At 46.1% G+C, this 19698-nt stretch overlaps 1 protein-coding gene across 4 annotated transcripts in view; it reads left to right on the top strand.

Annotated features, from left to right (window-relative positions):
- Window positions 1-19698, top strand: part of DCUN1D3 (defective in cullin neddylation 1 domain containing 3) — a 38403-nt gene that overhangs the window by 7216 nt on the left and 11489 nt on the right. For all 4 annotated transcript variants that reach the window (XM_083585383.1, XM_083585384.1, XM_083585385.1 and 1 more), the window contains exon 3: window positions 15158-15239. The gene's annotated coding sequence lies outside the window, so the exon portion shown is untranslated. The remainder of the gene's footprint in view (window positions 1-15157; window positions 15240-19698) is intronic.

Below are 19698 nucleotides of genomic sequence, written 5' to 3'. Positions count from 1 at the left end.
ATACGTGGATCGAACCTGCAACCTTGGCGCTATCAGCACCATGCTCTAACCTCAGGAAACAAACAAGTGGTGGTGAAATCCAGATGAGATCTACAAGGTAGGGGATTAGCTCTTGATCACCAGAAAATGTTATCTGTTTAAGCTGCTAGTTGCACACATTGGTGCTGTCGGCTGAAACTAGCACTTTGCCGGGGGGGGGGGCGGAATGGGGGAATAACAGTGGGAAAGTGGTATGTGGGGAATGGGTTAAGCCACTCCCTCTTCATTGCACTTCCTAGTCGCTGCTTAAAAAACCAAACAAACCGAAAGGAAACACTGGCCATACATCTAAGCACGCAGTTGTAAACACACTATTACCAGAATGTATAGCTTGGCTCAGAGTTTTAGGGAAATGCAGATTTGCATCTGGGTTGCTGGTTCCCCCTCGCGCACACACCCCTTTTCAAGAACACACACATTTCCCAGATAGCGATGTGGGTTTTCTGGAAAACTTTGCCTTGGCAAATTTCCCAGAAAACTCTGGAAAATGTCCCATTGCCCTGTATCTTTAAAAGAAAAAGTTATTCCAATAGTCAAAGAGTTGAAACGAAATATTTGATTGAGGGCAAGGCATGGTGGTGTTGGAAATCGACAAAGTGTATACTTTTCAAGCCGTTCATGGTTTTATTGAAAGTATTTCTATTTGAATATCTGCAAATAGCGTAGACGGGACTCTTCCCTTAAAAATGCTAAGAGAGAGGAAAAAAGAAGGGACTGAAAACTTTCCCCTGGCTGCTTTTGGCACCCCCTGAGAGCTGTGTGGGAAGGGCCATAGCTCAGTAACAGAGCATCTGCGTGGCATGTAGAAGGTCCCTCTACATGCATCTTGGCATCTCTGGGTAGGGCGGGGATAGACTTGTATGAAACCCTGGAGAGCCACTATCAGGACGTGTAGACAATACTGAGCGAGATGGGTCACTTTTTATAACCAAGAACAACACAGCCAAATCATTTGGGGGAATAGCCATAACTCAGTAGGCAGAGCAGCTGCTTTGAAGGTTCAGTCCCTGGCATCTCCAGGTGGAGCTGGGGAAAGACAACCGCCTAACGTTCTGGAGAACTGCTGCCAGTCAGTGTAGGAAGCCATGCTGAGCTAACGAATGGTCTGGCTCAGGAGTCATTCTGGACTCACAGCTGTCCATGGAGGCACAGGTTAATTCCGTATCCAGGGCAGCTGTCTACCAGCTCCATCTGGTAGGCAGGCTGAGATCCTACCTGCCTGTGGACTGTCTTGCCAGAGTGGTGCATGCTCTAGTTATCTCCTGCTTGGACTACTGCAATGCGCTCTACGTGGGGCTACCTTTGAAGGTGACCCGGAAACTGCAATTAATCCAGAATGCGGCAACTAGACTGGTGACTGGGAGTGGCCGCCGGGACCACATAACACCAGTCCTGAGAGATCTGCATTGGCTCCCAGTATGTTTCCGAGCACAATTCAGAGTGTTGGTGCTGACCTTTAAAGCCCTAAACGGCCTCGGTTCTGTATACCTGAAGGAGCGTCTCCACCCCCATCGTTCAGGCCGGACACTGAGATCCAGCACCGAGGGCCTTCTGGTGATTCCCTCATTGCGAGAAGTGAGGTTACAAGGAACCAGACAGAGGGCCTTCCCGGTAGTGGCGTCCGCCCTGTGGAACGCCCTCCCTTCAGATGTGAAGGAAATAAGCAGCTATCTTCTTTTTAAAAGACATCTGAAGGCAGCCCTGTTTTTTTTTTTTTTTTTAATTATTATTATTATTATTATTATTAGGAAACTTCCTGTGTTCCTGTTGCTTGTAGGAATCTGTTGCCCGGTGTGGGCATCAAACCTTGAGATTAAGTGTCTCATGCGCTACTGACTGAGCTATATCCAGTCAATGGTTAAAGGTGCAGTGGCCCTGGCCTCATTTTTACCCCCACTGGCCAGCCTAGTACTTGGTCTCTCTCCAAAAGCCTCTGGCAAGAGAGATTTGTCTGTTTGCAAGCTGCCTCCTGGAGGGTGAGAAGAGGGTATCCAAAAGAGGGAATGAACAAACTTTTGGTACTGGCTCCTGAAGGAATGTGGTCCTTGGCAGAAGAAAGGTTGTTCACTCCAACACTTTTAATAATTCACATTATTTTTCCCCCGAAAGATGGGCAGTATCAGCCTCAATTTTTAAAGCAAAAGTACATAAGTTGGAGCCAGATATGATAAAACTTTTCCAGATTTCAGTATCTAATATAATCGGCAGCTGGTTCCTCAGAAGTGCCAAGCGCAGGCAATCTTAGCCAGATTTTTCTACGTCTTCAGAGTCATAAAGGGACCTCACAGGTCACCTTGCCCACCCCCTGCTGCTCAAGAAATCTGCTGATGCCGTGTCCCTCTGATAGTCGGCCAGCCAGCATCTGCTTGGAAACCCCTTAGTGAAGGAGAGTCCACGGTCTCCCAAGACGGTCTGTTCCAGTGTTGAACAGCTTGTACTTTCACTATGTCCTTCCTTATGTTGGGTGCAGAGGTATTGGTACAGTCACTCTTGAGGAGGGCCTGGGAGATGCTTACATCAAGCCTGGGAGTTTCCTTACTTACAACACCCAGGAGGGGAGGCCTTGGAGACAACCAGTTATCCAGATGAGGAACTTGAAGAAGCCACCTTATACGGAATCAGATAAGTATGGCCAGTGCACCCACCATACATTTAAAGCACACCGAACCCACATTTAAAACACCTGACTTCCCTCCAAGAATCCTGGGAAGTGTCGTTTCCAGCTCACAGAGCTACAATTCACCGTACCCTTAACAAAGCACAATTCCCAGGATCCTTTGGGGGAAATCACATGCTTTAAATGTGCCTTGGATGTCCTGTAAGTGTATGGTAATGGATCTGCCCTTAGTTCATCTAGCTCAGCAGTGTCTTCTACTAAACCAACTGGCAGCGGCTCTCAAGGATTTCAGACAGCAATCTCTTCCTGGAGACAAACGGGATGAACCTGGGACCTTCTGAATGTAAAGCACATGCTGTAAACACTGAGCTATGCTCCTTCCTTTGCTCCCCAAAAAACCCATACCCCTCCCCAAACAACTAGGAGAGCTGCTAGTATATTCTCATTCCCCCCTCCCTTTGGATTGTTTGTTTTAATTGTAATTGTATTCTGTTTATATCTCGCTTTTCCTGCAAGGAGCTCAAGGTGGCATTCATGGTTCTCCCCCTCCCCATTTTATCCCCACGACAACCCTGTGAGGTGGTTTAGACTGAGAGATGGTGATTAGTCTCCATGATCACCCACTGAGCTTGCTTGCGGGGTGGGGATTTGAACCCTGGTCTCCCAGGTCTTCTTTAACCTCTGCGCCACGCTGAAAACAGCACAGCTTTCCTCTTGAATCTCTCCCCTGCTACTTATGAGTGTTTCCGCTGCAATGCAGCACTGTTGTGTCCATTCGTTATGTTATTAATTAATTTTATGAAACAGTTCGTTTTTAGAAATGGTGTAACTGTCCGTAGAAAATTGTTTTGGAAGGTTTTTTATATTTTTTTCCATTGCAATAAACTTTCTGCAGAAAACATTCCATTCTGCACTGGTGTTGATAGTAAACGGTGGCCAAGAGCAGGAATTGCTCATCCTTGGTATAGCAGACCTCTCCAAGTCAGTAAACAAAAGTGTTTTGAACCTTTTCCCTGCTGTAACCAAGGGCAAGTGTCTCTGTGGATTTGGTGTGTTGAGTGTGCCTGTGAAGGCTTCCCTTCCGATGTGCTGATCTAATGCGTCCAATCCCGACAGCGTCTTTGCTCAGTGGATTCTTGGTAGCGCATGTCATGGTGTGCTCAGGGGTGAACGTTGGGGGGCTGTTGATTTTCTTGTTCTTCCTTGCTGCTGCTTCAGGGAGCTGCAACCCTCCCTGAACTCGAAGCCTTCTGGAGCCTGCTCTGCTAAGAGGCCGCTTTGGATATCAAGATGGAGATTTGGCATCCCAGCGTATTCAGCTGTTGATGTTTTGCAATATTTATTAAAGGTGGTTCTGAAGAAATAAGAAATAACACTTGTCAACACGAACATTTCCTAGGGAGCACTACAGTTTTTGCCAAAATGCGGCTTTTCTCTCCATTTAAACTTTTGCTTTATTGTATAGTTAATCAATATTTTGATTACACAGCAGCAGGGCCCAGTGGCAATCAATATGCCGATCATTTGTTAAAAGTCAGCATCTGGTAGCAATCTCCCTGCGAACATGTGTTTTCAATAAGTAGAAGAAGAGCTTTTAAATGTCTGTTTCATTTTGCAAACTGTTGCCCTTTCTCAGCTGCAAACAGCAACATCAAATCAATCTACCATGTTTCTTACCGTTTTGCTCAGCAAAGCTGCTGAGGTTGAATGTATTAGATCTGAAGGATGCATTAAATCGGCACATCTTGAAGGGAAGTGGCACTCAGCTGTCAGTCCCTTCTTCCCATGTGCCGTCCCAACTGCTACTGCTATTCTGTGCTATCCACAGGTTGAAAGCCTGCTTAAGCGATCAAAGCAAACTTAATCCTGGATACATCAAGTCTTGTTGGACTGCACTTCCCATCAGCCCCATCTAGCATGACTAAGGATGATGGGAACTGAAGTCCAACAGCATCTAGAGGGCACCACATGGGCTACCACTACACTTGGGGCACTGTAAGAAGCATGTGAGAAGCAGAATCTCAACCTCACGTTATGTTGTTTCCTATCGATAACAGTCCCTGGGAGGGCCCCCCCCCCCGTAGCAGCAGTAGCCTAAGCTTAAAACATTCACGTTCAGAAAGGCTGTCCTTGATCTGTTGATTTGGGGGAGAAAGCAGGTCTGGGATACAGATTTGCAGTTGCACATAACAAGGTCTGGCAGTCTGTGACTTGTGGGATGCAGGAAGGAATAGACTCTACTCCAAGCTTCACTCTATATCTGGCTCCACCCCCATAGCCACTATTTTGCCCTTGTCTCTGCTTGGTGGATGTTGGTGTTCTAGTAAAACACACACACACACACACACCCCACAAACCCAGATCCTACAAGCCTGGAGTCTGCCTACCTTGTCTTATGGCCCTGAAAATGGGTAGTGCATGCAGGAGTACAGACCCCTGGTGTTTTGTCCCAGGCCACTTTAAGGGCTTTGGTTAAGAAAGCTGGGTTTAGATCTAAGAAAACGATGGCAATGTTGGCTTCCAAAGCATAACGCCTTGGTCTGGGTCAGGTGTGGGGAAACCTTTGGCCCTCCAGGTGTTGCTGAACCACAGCTGCCATCATCTCTGGCCCCTTGGCCACACTTGCCAGGACAAATGGGAGTTGTAAATCAGCTCCATCTGGATGTCCAAAGGTGTACCACTCCTGCTCTAAAGATACAATCTACATCTTTCTATGGAGGCTAATGTTGGTGTGCAGTGGTGACAAAGAATATCAATTGCAACTACAGCTGCCTCCCTTGCTAGCTGTGGAATCTCTTTTAGAGAGCTATTTCAGGCTTGCACAAAGCATTTAAGAGTGCAACATGGTCCTTACTGGGACTTTGAGGCCCAACTGAACACTTGGAACAGCTGCTCATGCAGGTTTGTCAAATGATTTAGACCGGTTGATGACTACTACCGGCGCCCAGTTCCTTCCTCCTGAGTTGTTCTCCTTTCCTTCCTCTGTACAGAAATTGTCCTCACCTACCCAGTGTCCTCAAAATAAAAGTGTGCTTTAACAGCGACGGTTTCATCAGACTTGCATATTTATATGTAAACAGTGGCATGCAAATTAGCTTTGTTAGCAACCTTTCCTGAACAGGCTGGAATGTGTTGCTCTTCTAACTCTCCAGCCAGGAACTGCTATTTCCTTTATAGAAGCCGCTTGGCCCGAAGACGAAAAAGAATGTTTGGCTTTGTAGAGGCGGCGTCTGCGCCCTCCTTGTTGCTGCAAACACAACATGCTTCTCCAGGGACACCATGGTGTGTTTAGCACAGTCACAACCTATTTAAATTTGTCTCCTTACTACCCTCCCCCAGCTGATTTTGGACCAGGGCTTTTGTCAGTAGTGGGTCACTTAACATCCAAGTATTAAAGATGCCAGTGGATGGGGAATTGCTGGTTCTTTGAAGTACATCCATGGCAACTTTTATCACAGTTGTGGAACTGCTGACAGCTCTTCAGTTTGCAAGATAGATTTTGCCATTGAGGCTGTATATAGTGGAAAGGTATGGTAGGTTTTTTTTGGGGGGGGGGGGTAAAACCACTAGACAGCATTTGGCTCTTAGATCCTTAGATCAGTGTTTACCAAACTTGGGTTTCCAGTTGTTTTGGGGCTACAATTCCCACCATCCTTGACCACTGGTCTTGGTACCTAGGGATGATGGGAGTTGTATTCCAAAAACAGCTGGAGACCCAAGTTTGGGAAACACTGTACAATTTCATAGGTGGGGAATTATAGCCTTAGGGTAAATTCACCCTTCCAAGTTTCTCTGTCTGACCCTTGGGACTCTCCCCAGCACACCCCTTCTCTGCAAGACATTTCATATTCACAGGCCCTCCTTGAGTGTTTCTGCCTTGCTGGAAATATGTCATTGAATATTGATAATGTCTGTCACTTGCCTACATGGAGGGCAGATAGAGGTGTGTGAATGTGTGTATGAAGGCAAAATTTACATTGCTTGCTCTGCCCAGCTTTGCCTCTGGCCTTGCCCATCACTGGCATATGGCCCCCGGAAAAGGTTGCCCAGAGTAGAATGTGGCCATTGAGCTGGAGAAGGTTCCCCACCCCCTAACACACACCCTCCATATTGGATTGCAAGGCTCATCCCTCACTCGAGCACATGTCAGCTCTGCTTTTTAATGAATTGAAAGCCCCTGGCTTAGCATTTGGTTGCCGTGGTGTGCAGTCAGGGAGTTAGGTCAGCGGCAAACCTGCCACCACTGGTATACAGCCCCTGAAAGGTTGCCCAGGAGGAAATGCGGTCCTTGGACTAAAACAAGATTCTTCACCTAGGAGAGCAGCATTGGAAGTCCCACCTCTGCCACAGCCCAGCCAAATTTTGGTCAGAGTTGGTTCTTCACTTGTGAAATAATAACACACAGGATGGATGAATGAAGCAGACAGACCACAAAGGGCTCTGCAGATTGCAAGTGGCATGTGGGAATTATTTAGCAGTAACAAAAGCGCTTGGATTCTCATTGCATTAAGGTACAGTAGAATTGAATGCATGTTTTGGCAGGTGCTGTTGAGGAAAACCTCTATGTCTTGCCTGCATCCAAGCTAGAAAGCCCCTCTCATCATCCGAGTTCCTTAAGCTCTACTGGCAGGCACTTAGAAACAGAGGTGGTTTTGCAGCTGTCTCCTCTGTTGCTTTACACCAGGGATGGGAAACCTTTATTTTGTTGAGGGTTGTATTCTTGGGGTGGTGGTATTTTGTCTACGTGTTGGCAGTGAGGCCAGAATCTAAATTGAGTGGGGCCACCCATTCCTTTCTCTCTGCCTATGCTGCTGCCCTGTGGACAGCATAGGAAGGGACAGATCATTCTTTCCACAGATGTGAACTGATAATTTGCATGCAGCTTTCACTCTGCCTCCTTCTATTACTCCATCTGTTTCAGGTTCCCTCTCCCATTTCCCACCCTCCAAACTCCTTTCCTCCCTCGGACTCCTTCCACCCACCTGAAATTAGGCCAAAGGCTGTACCTTTCCCACGCTCTGCTTTACCCCAAAGGTTTCTGGATCGAAAAGAGCTCTATCAGTTAGGGCTGGGCGATATCTGGTTTTCAACATTGCGATGTATCACCAGCTAAACATCACAATATATTGATATATCACGATGCTTGAAATAAGGATGGAACTATCTAGAGGCAAACAGTAGGGCTGGGTGTTATCTGGTTTTCAACATTGTGATATATCACCAGCTAAACACTGCAATATCCAGTGGTACCTCAGTTTTCGAACATAATTTGCTCTGGAAGACCATTCGACTTCCAAAACATTTGAAAACCAAGGCGCAAAGGGCAGTCTGCGAATTCAGTAGAGAAAATGGGGAGGCGGTGACTCAGCGGAAGCTGTTCAACTTCCGAGGTGCGTTCGAAAACAGAAGCATTTACTTCCAGGTTTTCAGCGTTCGAAAACCAAAACGTTTTACTTCCGAGACATTCGAAAACCAAGGTACCACTGTACCGATATATCATCGTGTTTGAAATAAGGATAGAGCAATGTAGAGGCATTGACTGGCTTCACAATTCTTCCCATGTTGTGATTTTTGCATATCACACATCATGATTCGCGATATATTGCCAGGTCACAAATTATGAAGCTGATATCACAATACGGACTTCAAAACCTCTGGGCAAGGACGTAACTCTTAAAAGCATTTAAAGCTGCTTTATATATATATGGTGGATCTGAAATGACACTATTTTTTTCTGGAAAGTCTTGTCCAGTGAGGTGAAGGTAATGGCCCGACTAAGAATCTTGTGCACTCTTAATGGTGCAGATTGAGAATATGTTTTACTGAGATCCAGAGATTAGATTTCTAGAAATTAGAAGCTCTTCTTGTTTCTTCTGGTGTTTCTATCTCCTGGTCCACCTGATGTCTCTCCTCCCCCTCCCATGCTGCTTTGCTGAAGTCTTCGGTGAGAACCTGAATGCTAAAATTGGCTCACCGCACTGTCAATCCACTTAAGCAAAACCTATGGGATGTGCATCATTTATTCTGATCCTGGGATTTAGATTTCCACATTGCAGGTTGTGGGCCAGCCTTGACACAATGGAAGCCCGGGGGAAACCCAGTACTTCATAGACGGGAGAAATCAGTGCAGACACACACTCAATCTGAGAAGGACCTTCATAGTGCTGCACATGAAAGGGAATTATTTAGAGCTTGAAATATTGTGATATAAAGAAAGATATATCCTGTAGCTGGTGCATGAGAGAAATAGAATAATTACTGTTCCACACTCCAGATCTACATTTCAAAAGAAATGTTTGAATTGCTGATACAAAAGCATGTGCTTGGGGATGTGTGTGTGTCTCCCATAGTTCATCTTCTCCTCTTCACTCCCACAACCAGTCTCAGGTTCTAGAGTTATTACCTTATTTACAAGGCTGGCTTACCTTGTTTTGGTGCTTTGTTTCTGATGCTTGGTGTTCATAGGACTGACAGATGAACTAGCAGAATATTAGACTAGAGCAGGGTTTCCCAAACTGGGGCCTCCAGCTGTTTTTGGACTACAATTCCCATCATCCCTGACCACTGGTCCTGCTAGCTAGGGATGACATTTGCCTGGAGAGGAAGCTGACTTTCAGTTGAGCTGTTGGGTGAACCTCTTTTCATGGCAGTTCCTTAAGATGTTTTATTCTGGTGGATTCCTTGAAAAGATGTTAGAAGAATGAACTCCCATCAAGCTCTTGCAATCATATGAATGATGTTGCAATTTGGGGATGTGCCAGCATGGGACGCACATGACACATTGCTGGCTGATAGCAAAAGCAGGACCGGAGTAGGACAGAATTGGTTTTGTGAGCCTAGCTGCTGCTGCTGCTACTTCACTTCCCAGTAGTGACTGGCTGCTGTGTTTTGAACATGAAGATTCATCTCGCAGAAGGTTTATGAAAGATTCCTACAGTGGTTGCATCTAGATTTGCAGAGCAGCTCTTAAAATAATAATTTTAAAACACCACTCTTGGTTAGGAACAAAAGGGGAACTGGTGGTTTCCCTCCAAAATCGCAGTTACAATTTGGGTAAAGTGGGTGAGGCTTTCGTCTAGTTACACTTCCTCATTTTCTAAGGCGGTTGGACGGACCTCTTTTCTCTCTTAAAGGAACTGAGCTTCCTTGTGGAATTTCTCCTCCAGCTCATGGAAGCCTCAAGGCACTGCATTTTGAGAATGTCACTTTGGTGCACAGAATCATAGAGTTGGAAGTGACCACAAGGGTTCTCCAGTCCAACACCTGCAATGCACAAAACTTTTTGCCTTCAGATTGAGAGTATCGTGTTCTGCCAACTGAGCTGGTGTAAAGGTGGGGAGCTGATTCAGCCCAGGGGCCACTTTCCTTTCTGGGCAACCTCACAGGAGCTCTGTGGAAGTCGTGGGCAGGGCCTGTGGCCAACGCAGAAAGAACAGTAAATGTGAATATCACCTTTATACAGCAGGCTAAGTTTCTTCACGGGATGCGGGTAGGACTTGCCGATCAGAAGGTTGGTGGTTTGAATCCCCGTGACGGGGTGAGCTCCCGTTGCTGGGTCCCTGCTCCTGCCAACCTAGCAGTTCGAAAGCACATCAAAGTGCAAGTAGATCAATAGGTACCACTAGGGCGGGAAGGTAAACAGTGTTTCCGTGCACTGCTCTGGTTCGCCAGAAGCGGCTTAGTCATGCTGGCCACATGACCCGGAAGCTGTACGCTGGCTCCCTCGGCCAGTAAAGTGAGGTGAGCACCACAACCCCAGAGTTGGTCACAACTGGGCTTGATGGTCAAGGGTCCCTTTACCTTTACCTTTTAAGTTTCTTCACACTCACAAGGTCCTTTCTATCCTCCATCCTCACAAGCAAGGAGTTCATCAGAGTTCAGGGACACATTCTAGCCAGGCAAACACATGTGAGGAGCGTGCAAAGCAGGGCTGGGGAGGGATGTGGCTTGGGAGGTTGCATGGTTTGCAGACAGTGATACCTGGAGTGATGTATCTGGCTCCCAGGCCAGAGAGTCCCCATCCCTTTTTTAGATGGAAGAGGTTCAGTGGAATTGCTCCACTTTCTCCCCTCTATTCCACACAGCCTCCCAATTTATTTATTTATCATTGTTATTGATTTTTTTTATTAGGATACATAACTTTTATCTATGTACATATATAACTAGATGATTATGAACCTAAAATGTTATTCATATAACATGGTGATGTTATCTGGATGTAAGAATCTCTCTTTAGAAAGTCAATTCATTAGAAAGTCCACACAAGTCACTATTTGGTTAAGATTCAAACAACGTTTTCTCCCACTTTCAACAAGAAAAATACAGTAATGTTAGAAGATGGCAGCCTGTTGTAGCTGATGGTTTTACAGGATTTATCCAGAGCTGCAGCTGTCAGAAGTGAGTTAGGCTTCCCCAAGGAAGTGTAGACAGCTATCATGGGAAGTTTAGGGGCTTTTGACTATGGAAAGGCAGCATAAAAATAAAATGATATAGAAGTTCAAACTTCTCTCTGAGCTCTGTTTTGATTTGGAAGTCTGAATGCGAGTTCTCAGAGGTCATTCAGAGGGAAGTAATAGTTCCACTCTATTCTGCCTTGGTCAGACCACACTTGGAATACTGTGTCCAATTCTGGGCACCACAATTTAAGAAGGATGTTGACAAGCTGGAATGTGTGCAGAGGAGGGCAACCAAGAAGATCAAAGGTCTGGAAACTAAGCCTTATGAGGAGCACTTGAAGGAGCTGGGTATGTTTAGCCTAGAAAAGAGTAGACAGAGAGGAGATATGATAGATATCTTCAAATATCTCAAGGGCTGTCACATGGAGGAGGGAGCATGCTTGTTTTCTCCTGCTCTGGAGGGCAGGACTCGGACCAATGGCTTCAAGTTGTAAGAAAGGAGATTCTGACGAAACATTTGGAAAAACTTTCTGACAGTGAGAGCTGTTCAGCAGTGGAACGTTCTCCCTCGGGAGATCATGGACTCTCCTTCCTTGGAGGTTTTTAAGCAGAGGTTGGATGGCCATCTGTCATGGATGCTTTAGCTGAGATTGCTGCATTGCAGGGGATTGGACTAGAAACAGTGGTGTCCAAACCTTTTTCAAAGAGGGCCAGATTTGATGAAATGAAGGGCTGTGGGGGCCGACCAAAGTTGTTGAGGGTTTTTTTTAGGATTTTACCCCAGGAAATAAACTGCCACAGGGGCCAGATTAGGCCCCAAGACAGACTTTGGACATGCCTGGACTAGATGAGCCCTTAGGGTCCCTTCCAACTCTACAATTCTATGATTGTCACTTCATCCTTCACTTTCTAGCATGGGATTCTACTTTTCTCCTCTCTAATGTAGCCCAGACCCTACAGCAGAAGAGAAATGAATATAGAAGGGAAACAACTCCCATGAGCTCCATCCTGTGTGGAAGTTGGAAGTCCACAACATCTGGAGGTCACCAAGTTGGATGAAGGCTGCTTTAGAATATAAGACACAATCACCTCCCCAAGTATTTTACAATCTAAAATTTGGCACAGACAGCCAAGGAATGGAGACATAGGAAGCTGCCTTATACCAAATCAGACCGTTGGTTTGTCCAGCTCACTATTGTCCACACTGACTAGCCGTGGCTCTCCAGGGTTTCAGGCAGGAACCACTACCTGGGGATGTCGGGGTTTGAACCTGGCAGCTTCTGCGTGCAAGGCAAATGCTCTACCGTTGAGCTAGAGCTCTTAGAGAAATGGCAACAGATAGGGGAAGAGCATGTATGGCTTTCATTTATGTATGCTTTCACTTGGCTACTGCAGTGTCCAGAGGACTCTGTAGTCGTGCCAAAGGTGTGTCAGGAAATGTGGGCATTGAGTAAGGATTTAAAGGAAATGAGAGGTGTGACAAGAGAGAGGCAAGAGATGAAAAGCAGAGTTTGGCAACAAGGTTGGCTGGTCCTGGTGATAAGGAAGCTCTCAGGGACAGGCTGCAGCTCACTGAATATTATGCATGCAAATACCCCTGGTTCAACCCGCAGCATCTATAAGTAGGCCTGGGAACCCTTGTCTGAAACCCTGGAGAGCTGCCAGTCAATGTAGGCAGGCTCTGAGCTCAGTGGAACAATGGCCTGACTCTGTACCAAACAACTTCCTGTGTAATGCTGCTCATCGCTGATGTTAGGCTTGTAACTAGCTAGTCACCTTTAATAAAGTGTGTGGAGCAGGGTTGTTTTTGTCTTGGTCTGCTTAAAAGTGTGTCTTTTTTTCCTCTAAGCACCCAGCCCAGAAAAAGCACCTCTCTCTCCAAAAATATCGCCCTCTAAAAATATTTTTGGAAATGTCGACTTCTTTCCCCGCCACCCCTCCAGTCGGCAGCTATTAATGGACAAATGTTGTCAGGGCTACCATGCAACCCGATTACAGAACAATTTGCAACACAACTGAACCCAAAATAGTAAGAGAGAGTTCACTGTTGTCTGTTGCAACAGATGTTCCAATTGCTTGGCACCTGGGTTTGCTGCAGCGTGTTTGCAGGCCAGCCTAGGTGGGGAAGAGAACATCACTTTGTCCTTTCTTGGCATACAAAAGAGGTCTTCTCAAATCTGTGAGGAGACTGGGTTTGTCTATGGAGCCTTCTGCTTTCCAGAACTGAAGTGGCAATGGGCTGCAGTCTCTGGCCAAGTAGACATGGAGGCTTTCATGCATAACTTGCCGGGAGTGAAAAGTGAGTTGCCAAATGTTTTTTGCCATGTTGGCCTTGTAAAGCAGAGCTATCTCTCACCATGTTGGGCAGTCAGTACTGTAAGGAAGAGCTCACTCTAAGCTCGCTGATGAAAAGCAGACATTCACCATGCAAGTGTGATTGCTGGATTGCCAAACGGAGGTGACTTGAATGCACTAAAAAAGTATTATAAAAAAGGTAAAGGACCCCGGCAGTTTAAGTCCAGTCGCAGACGACTCTGGAGTTGCAGCGCACATCTCGCTTTACTGGCCGAGGGAGCCGGCGTTTGTCCGCAGTTTTTCTGGGTCATGTGGCCAGCATGACTGAGCCGCTTCTGGCGAACCAGAGCAGCGCACGGAAACGCCGTTTACCTTCCCGCTGGAGCGGTACCTATTTATCTACTTGCATTTTTGGTTTGCTTTTGAACTGCTAGGTTGGCAGGAGCAGGGACCGAGCAACGGGAGCTCACCCCGTCATGGGGATTCGAACCGGCGACCTTCTGATCAGCAAGCCTAAGAGGCTCAGTGGTTTAGACCACAGTGCCACCCGTGTCCCCCCCCCCAAAAAAAAGTATTATAGGCTATTTTTTAAGTGCTATTTTTTGAGAAAAAGAGGTGCTGGAGCTCACCATGAATGCCTCCCTTGTTCTCTTACAATGGCAATGGCACACACAGGTGCCAGAACTGAATTCCGGCTGGGGGAAAACCCTGAATATAGGAATGGCATCTTATATATTGGTATACCATTCTTCATCACTAGATTCTGTGGCAATTTACAATATGAAGAAACAATATAATAGATGCCCTTAGATCCAGGTTTCCTAAATAGTGCTCCACGATGTGTCCGTGAGGAACACACATACTAGTGCCCCAAACTGTGGGAACTTTCAGGGAAAGTTGCAATTCTAATGCTTGATGGCTCATAATGTCTTTTTTAGAATAATACCATGGCTTAAAAGAAAACTGGAGCGTGAATGCCACTGACTGGGTGCCACATTGAAAATAGGCTCCCTTCTCTTACTGTAACTTACCTCACCTCTGGTGTTGGGGCACCCAGAGGAAAATATTGGTTAAGGTACCCTGCAGCCAACCTAAAAAGCCTTTAGAGATTCCTACGCATACAGCTGAGACCTTCTCCTGCCTCTGTGAACTTGAAATGTTCACAGGTAGAAGTGAAAGTGTCTGCATCAATAACAGACTTCTCAGGACCCTCTCCAATCCCTTAAACAAGACATAAAACTGATTAAATACATTGCAGTGTACTTCTGCCCTGAGTCAACTTGCATTCTCGTTCATGGATTTGATACTGTTGGAGACACACCTTCTGAATGCACCCAGGTCCCATCCCTGCATGGAGACTGGTTCCCCATTGCTTGTGTAAATCCATGTTTATATACTCTGAATCAGGGGAGGGAAACCACAGCTCTACAGATATTGCCGGACTGCAGCTCCCATCAGTCCCAGGCAGCATAGCCAGTGGTCAACAATGATGACAGTGGCAGTCCAGAAACATGTCCTCCCCCCTTCCCTAAATGCATCAAATGTTAATTGGTATTCTAATTGCTAATCCTCTGTGCATGACATCTTGGCCAAAATGCTTTATGCAACTTGGTGTCTGAGTACTTGGAAGCAGCTAGCCTTCATGTATGCCCTGGTATGAATTAACCCATCTGCAATGAGCAATTGCCACATAAATGAAGCTGCCACCTTTGAATTTTGCTTTGTGGTGGTGACTTGAGCTTCGTATGTGCCGCAGCCATTTAAATTTCCTTCTTTCAAGATTTCTAAACCATGTCCCTGTTTTTCACAGTGTTCCATGGAGAGACCCTGATGCGTGGGTGGAGAGTCGGACTCATTGCTGCAATGCCTTCCTGTTCCTCTGAGGATAGCATGTAAGTCTTCCATTATGGTTGCTCTCTCGTAGACCAGACAAGTGTGCTTCTCAGACAGTCTGGACCACTCTGCCATTAGCAAAAGATAGCCCCTCTTTTGGCGAGCCAATATTATAGCTGATGTCTTTGGAGGGCTGTTTGTGTCTGGAGGGTGGTGTGAGCCGGCAGTGAGGTGCAGGGTCCTTTAAACCTCTCCATTGAGGGGCGCACAGCCACACACCCCTCAATGGACAGGTGGGGTGGAGCCCACACCTCACTGCTGGCTAATGGGATCTGATGCCGAGATGCTTATTTACTCGAGTCTAATGCGCCATCTAATGCGCACCCAATTTTTTTGCAGCATAATTTGGCAAAAAAAAAAGGTGCTCATTAGACTCGAGTAAATGTGGTATATTGGAAGCTGCCTTTCAACTTTCCGATTCTATGATCTGTGGTTGTATAATTCTATCCCGGCTGGCTTATTTACCTCCATAATCAACACAGGCCAAATGCCTGCTGGATGGAAAATGAGTATCACTCTCCTGATTTATAAGAAAGGGAACAGGAATGATCCACAAAACTATCGGACAATCTAGCTCAGAATTATCTGTTCTGCCTGGCAGTAGCTCTCCAGGGTCCTGGCCAGTGATCTTTCCCAGCACCTGCTGCTGAGATCCTTTAACTGGGGTAACCAGGATCAAGCCTTTTTGCAAAGGCACGTATTCTACCACTAAGCTGTGGTCCCTACTGCTTTTCATAGACATAATCTTTTGTCTCTTACAATCGTATTTTCAGTTGTGAATTTTAAGAAAGTGTTTGGATGCAAAGGGGGGGACAGCACAGCAGCCAAACTCTCCTTGGTTCTCTGTCTAGCTTCCTGCAACTAGGAGTTCAACTAGGAGTGCACAGACGGGGGGGGGGGGGGAGAGCTGTGGCTCCAACTTGTGCAGAGTCAAATGTAAGCTTACTATTGTTTGATTCCTTCAACCAGGGGAGCTGGAGTCTTGATTAAAACTGATGATGGTGGTGGTGGTGGCGGCGATGATTTTAAGAGGATTGATTGACCTCTTAAGGAGGTGGAGCTATAATCAGACTATCAGACTTAAGCAGAAAGCCAAGTGTGTGTCAGAAAATGGAAGCACCTTTTGAAACCTGGACAGTGATGGAATCGTGCCCCTTGCATTCTCCTGGTATTTGGGTTCACTGCAGGGTCACTTCAGAATTGCAGCTAAAGGCAGGTTTAAAGCCATCCAAGCTGGCCATCTTTGTCTCTTGTGAGAGCTTATTCCATAGTTTAGCTTTGTGCCTGTGAAGAAGTACTTCCTCTTGCCTTTCCTGAATTCAGCTTTATTGGATGTCCTCGAGTTCCAGTGTTATGAGAGAGGAAGGGGGGGGGGGGAGCCTATGTAATTAATCTTACTGTTTTTGTGCACTTGCCTGTGGCCACAAGCAATAAACACTTACTTTGAAATGAGCTTTATGCAAATCTGCACAGAGCTTCTGGTTAGTTTGTGGGTTTAATGGCACACAATGCTAAAGGATTAAAATAAGTTTCACCCTCCTCAAGCCCTCATCTCTCTTCCCCATCCCCCAGACATGTGTGACTTTGTGCGTTTTCCCTTCACCAACTTTTTGTAGGTCTGTACGCACATTGGGTTTTTGAATGAGTGTGATGGGTGCCATCCCCTCTGGTCACACGCCCCCTCTGCTAATCACCATCACCCTACATATAGAGAGAGAAAGCCCCTCACACTTAGCTTTTTCAAGGGATCTGGGTAAAAATGTGTTCCTGTAAAATTAATCTGAGCTTTACTCCCTCGGGAGGTTGTGGACTCTCTCCTTCATTGGAGCTTTTAAAGCAGAGGTTGGATGGCCATCTGTCATGGATGCTTTAGCTGAGATTCCTGCCTTGCAGGGGGTTGGACTAGATAACCCTTGGGTCCCTTCCAACTCTATGATTCTATGTCAGTGATGGTTTTTTGAATGTGTTGTTTACTAGTTTTCCTCTGCATAAATGAGCTCTGGTCTAACCGAGTAAAACAGTACGTTAGACTTAAAGCTGAGAACCTAGGGTTTATGCCTCGCCCAAAGTGTGGACAGTCTTAATGAAATTCAAGGGGCAATTCCTGTTTCCAGTTGAACTTTGGTAATCTGGCTGGCAGGCACCCTTGGGCTGGCCCTATAGAGAGCTGGAGGGTGAAGAATATCCCGTAACCTGTTTTGCAGGAGCCTTTGCTGTTCAAACAGCAAACTTCATGTGGGTGTCAGAAGCAAATGCGCTCTCTCTCTCTGAACTCGTTTTATGGCCTTGGGCAAGTCTCCCTTAGCCTCTTGTTCTTCCCTACTGAAAATCTATTCCAACAAATTGTGGTTCTCTACTCTGCCTATAAAAATTAAAAGTGCAATATGCTTGTCCTACTTAGAATAGGCAGGTTGAAATAAATGGGCATGACTAATGAAGGTCCATTAATTTCACTGGGTCTACTCTAACAAAATTGGATATAGCCCTAGGTTCTTTTTAGTTCTGTCCATAAGGGACAGCAAAGCTTCCATGAGCATAAGTGTAGAAATATTTTTTTGTGCATGAGTAACATTTAATTGTAATCGGTATCTGCTTCCTTCTTGCATTTGGTCAGGTTTGTAGGGTCAGTAGTCTTCAACCTTTTCAGACCCAGTACCCACTTTTAATCCAAACATGCATATAGGAACCCATGTCCTAACCTTTCGTCATATATTTGCATGTTGGTAGTACTCCTGTTGCAACCCAGCTTGGATTAGGCTGTGACCCGCTAGTGAGCTCTGACCCACCAGTGGAAGACCAATGGGCTAGGCAATTGCCCTTTTCCCTCCTGCCCCATATGTCCTGCCATGAGAGAAGTTGTCTGAATTTGCATTTGCAAGTAAGACACAAGTTTAGGCTGCAGTCACTTGAAGTCATTTGGGTGCTGTCCCGCAGATTACCTGCTAGGAAGCCAATTCTGGAGCAGACTTTGAAAGTCTATCCTCCTTCAGCCAAGAAATATTTCCCAGCTTGCCTCTGGTGTGTGTTGGTTGCAGATTTGATGCTGTTGGATTCTGGGCTCGATAGAGACAAGGAATGGCTGGCTTGGTACAGCAACTTAAGAGATGATAATAATAAGAAGTAATTGTCCATCTTGAAGCATACTGATGCATACTGCTCATCTTCCTTTGCCAATTCATCGCCAGCTGGGAGTGGGTCACATCCACTCGGATTTCATCTTTCCAACTCTCTTGACTGGCTCTTGTTTGCATTCATGCTCTGCATAGTAATGGGACACACCTAATTCTTGCATTGCTGGGGCCTTCTGGCATCATTTCTCTCTCCTTCTTGTGTGTGTGTGTCTGTGCATATACACACACAGTTCTGCCAGCTAAGGATAACGTGTCATGCATCTAAAATAGGCTCTTCATAACCATCCCACCTCCCACTGGCCGCCTCATCCCATCCTATTGTGGGAAGAGCCACTGCTTTGTTCTAATGGTGCTTCCCTGTGTGTATGGTTTTTTAAAAAGCCAGAACAGAGATGTCTTGTTCTACTCCCTTTCTGCTGCTGCTGTGGGATTTGTGTGTGTTGTCTTGATTCTGCCTTTCTATCAGAAAAGAGATTTCAGGCAGTGAGCAGAAGAAGTTTGAAGGAGATGCACTACTGACATTTTCAAACCACAAAACAACAACCCTTAGAAACCATTATCGATTCACCAACAGTCCCAGTTTCCTGATCTTTAAAAGCCCTCTTATGGAGGCAGGTCTTCAACGTGTGGTGTGGAAGGGCTACGCCATGATGGGGCCTCTCTAGGTGGGCCTCTCTAGGAATGGCATTCTGCAAGAAGGATGCCACAGCCAAGAAGGCCCCGTCTCTCATACCACCTGTTGAATTTCAGAAGATGGAGGGACATGGAGCAGGGCCTCGGATGCTGATCTGATCATGCATCACAGAGGTGCATAAGGGAGGCAGTGGCTCTGGTATCTTCATCCTAGGCCTTCTCGGATTACAGCCACTGTCTGCTGATTTTTTCACATGTGCTGCAACAGCAGGCAGCTATATGCAAGGATGTTTCCTCCTCTGGGACTGAACCTTGGGCCAGGTTGGCGAGTTTGAGGGCCTCTTCTCAACAGGTGGTCAGGGCTGGGTTGGAAAGGAGGCAGCATAAATTTAGAAGAGACTGAGATTAAAAAAACAGCCACCACTATCCAGAGACTGAGATACACTGCCGCTGAATACCAGTGCTGGTCCCTGTCGCCAGTCATTATATGTTACTTTCATAGAACAGCTAACTAAGGCTGAGCTATGGATAAAAATGTTATAAGGATGCAAACTAGATTGCTCTGAACACCTGAAAGTTCTAATACAGAGCTTTCCAAACTTTACATGTTTGTGACACGTGTTTTGGACATGCATCATTTCGCGTACTTCAGTTTTACTAGCAAACCAGAGGCTAAACTAACCCCTTTCCAGCC

Source organism: Podarcis filfolensis (assembly GCF_964270895.1).
Source record: "Podarcis filfolensis genome assembly, chromosome: 14".
Lineage (NCBI taxonomy): Eukaryota > Metazoa > Chordata > Lepidosauria > Squamata > Lacertidae > Podarcis > Podarcis filfolensis.
This window is presented reverse-complemented; position numbering and strand designations above follow the sequence as displayed.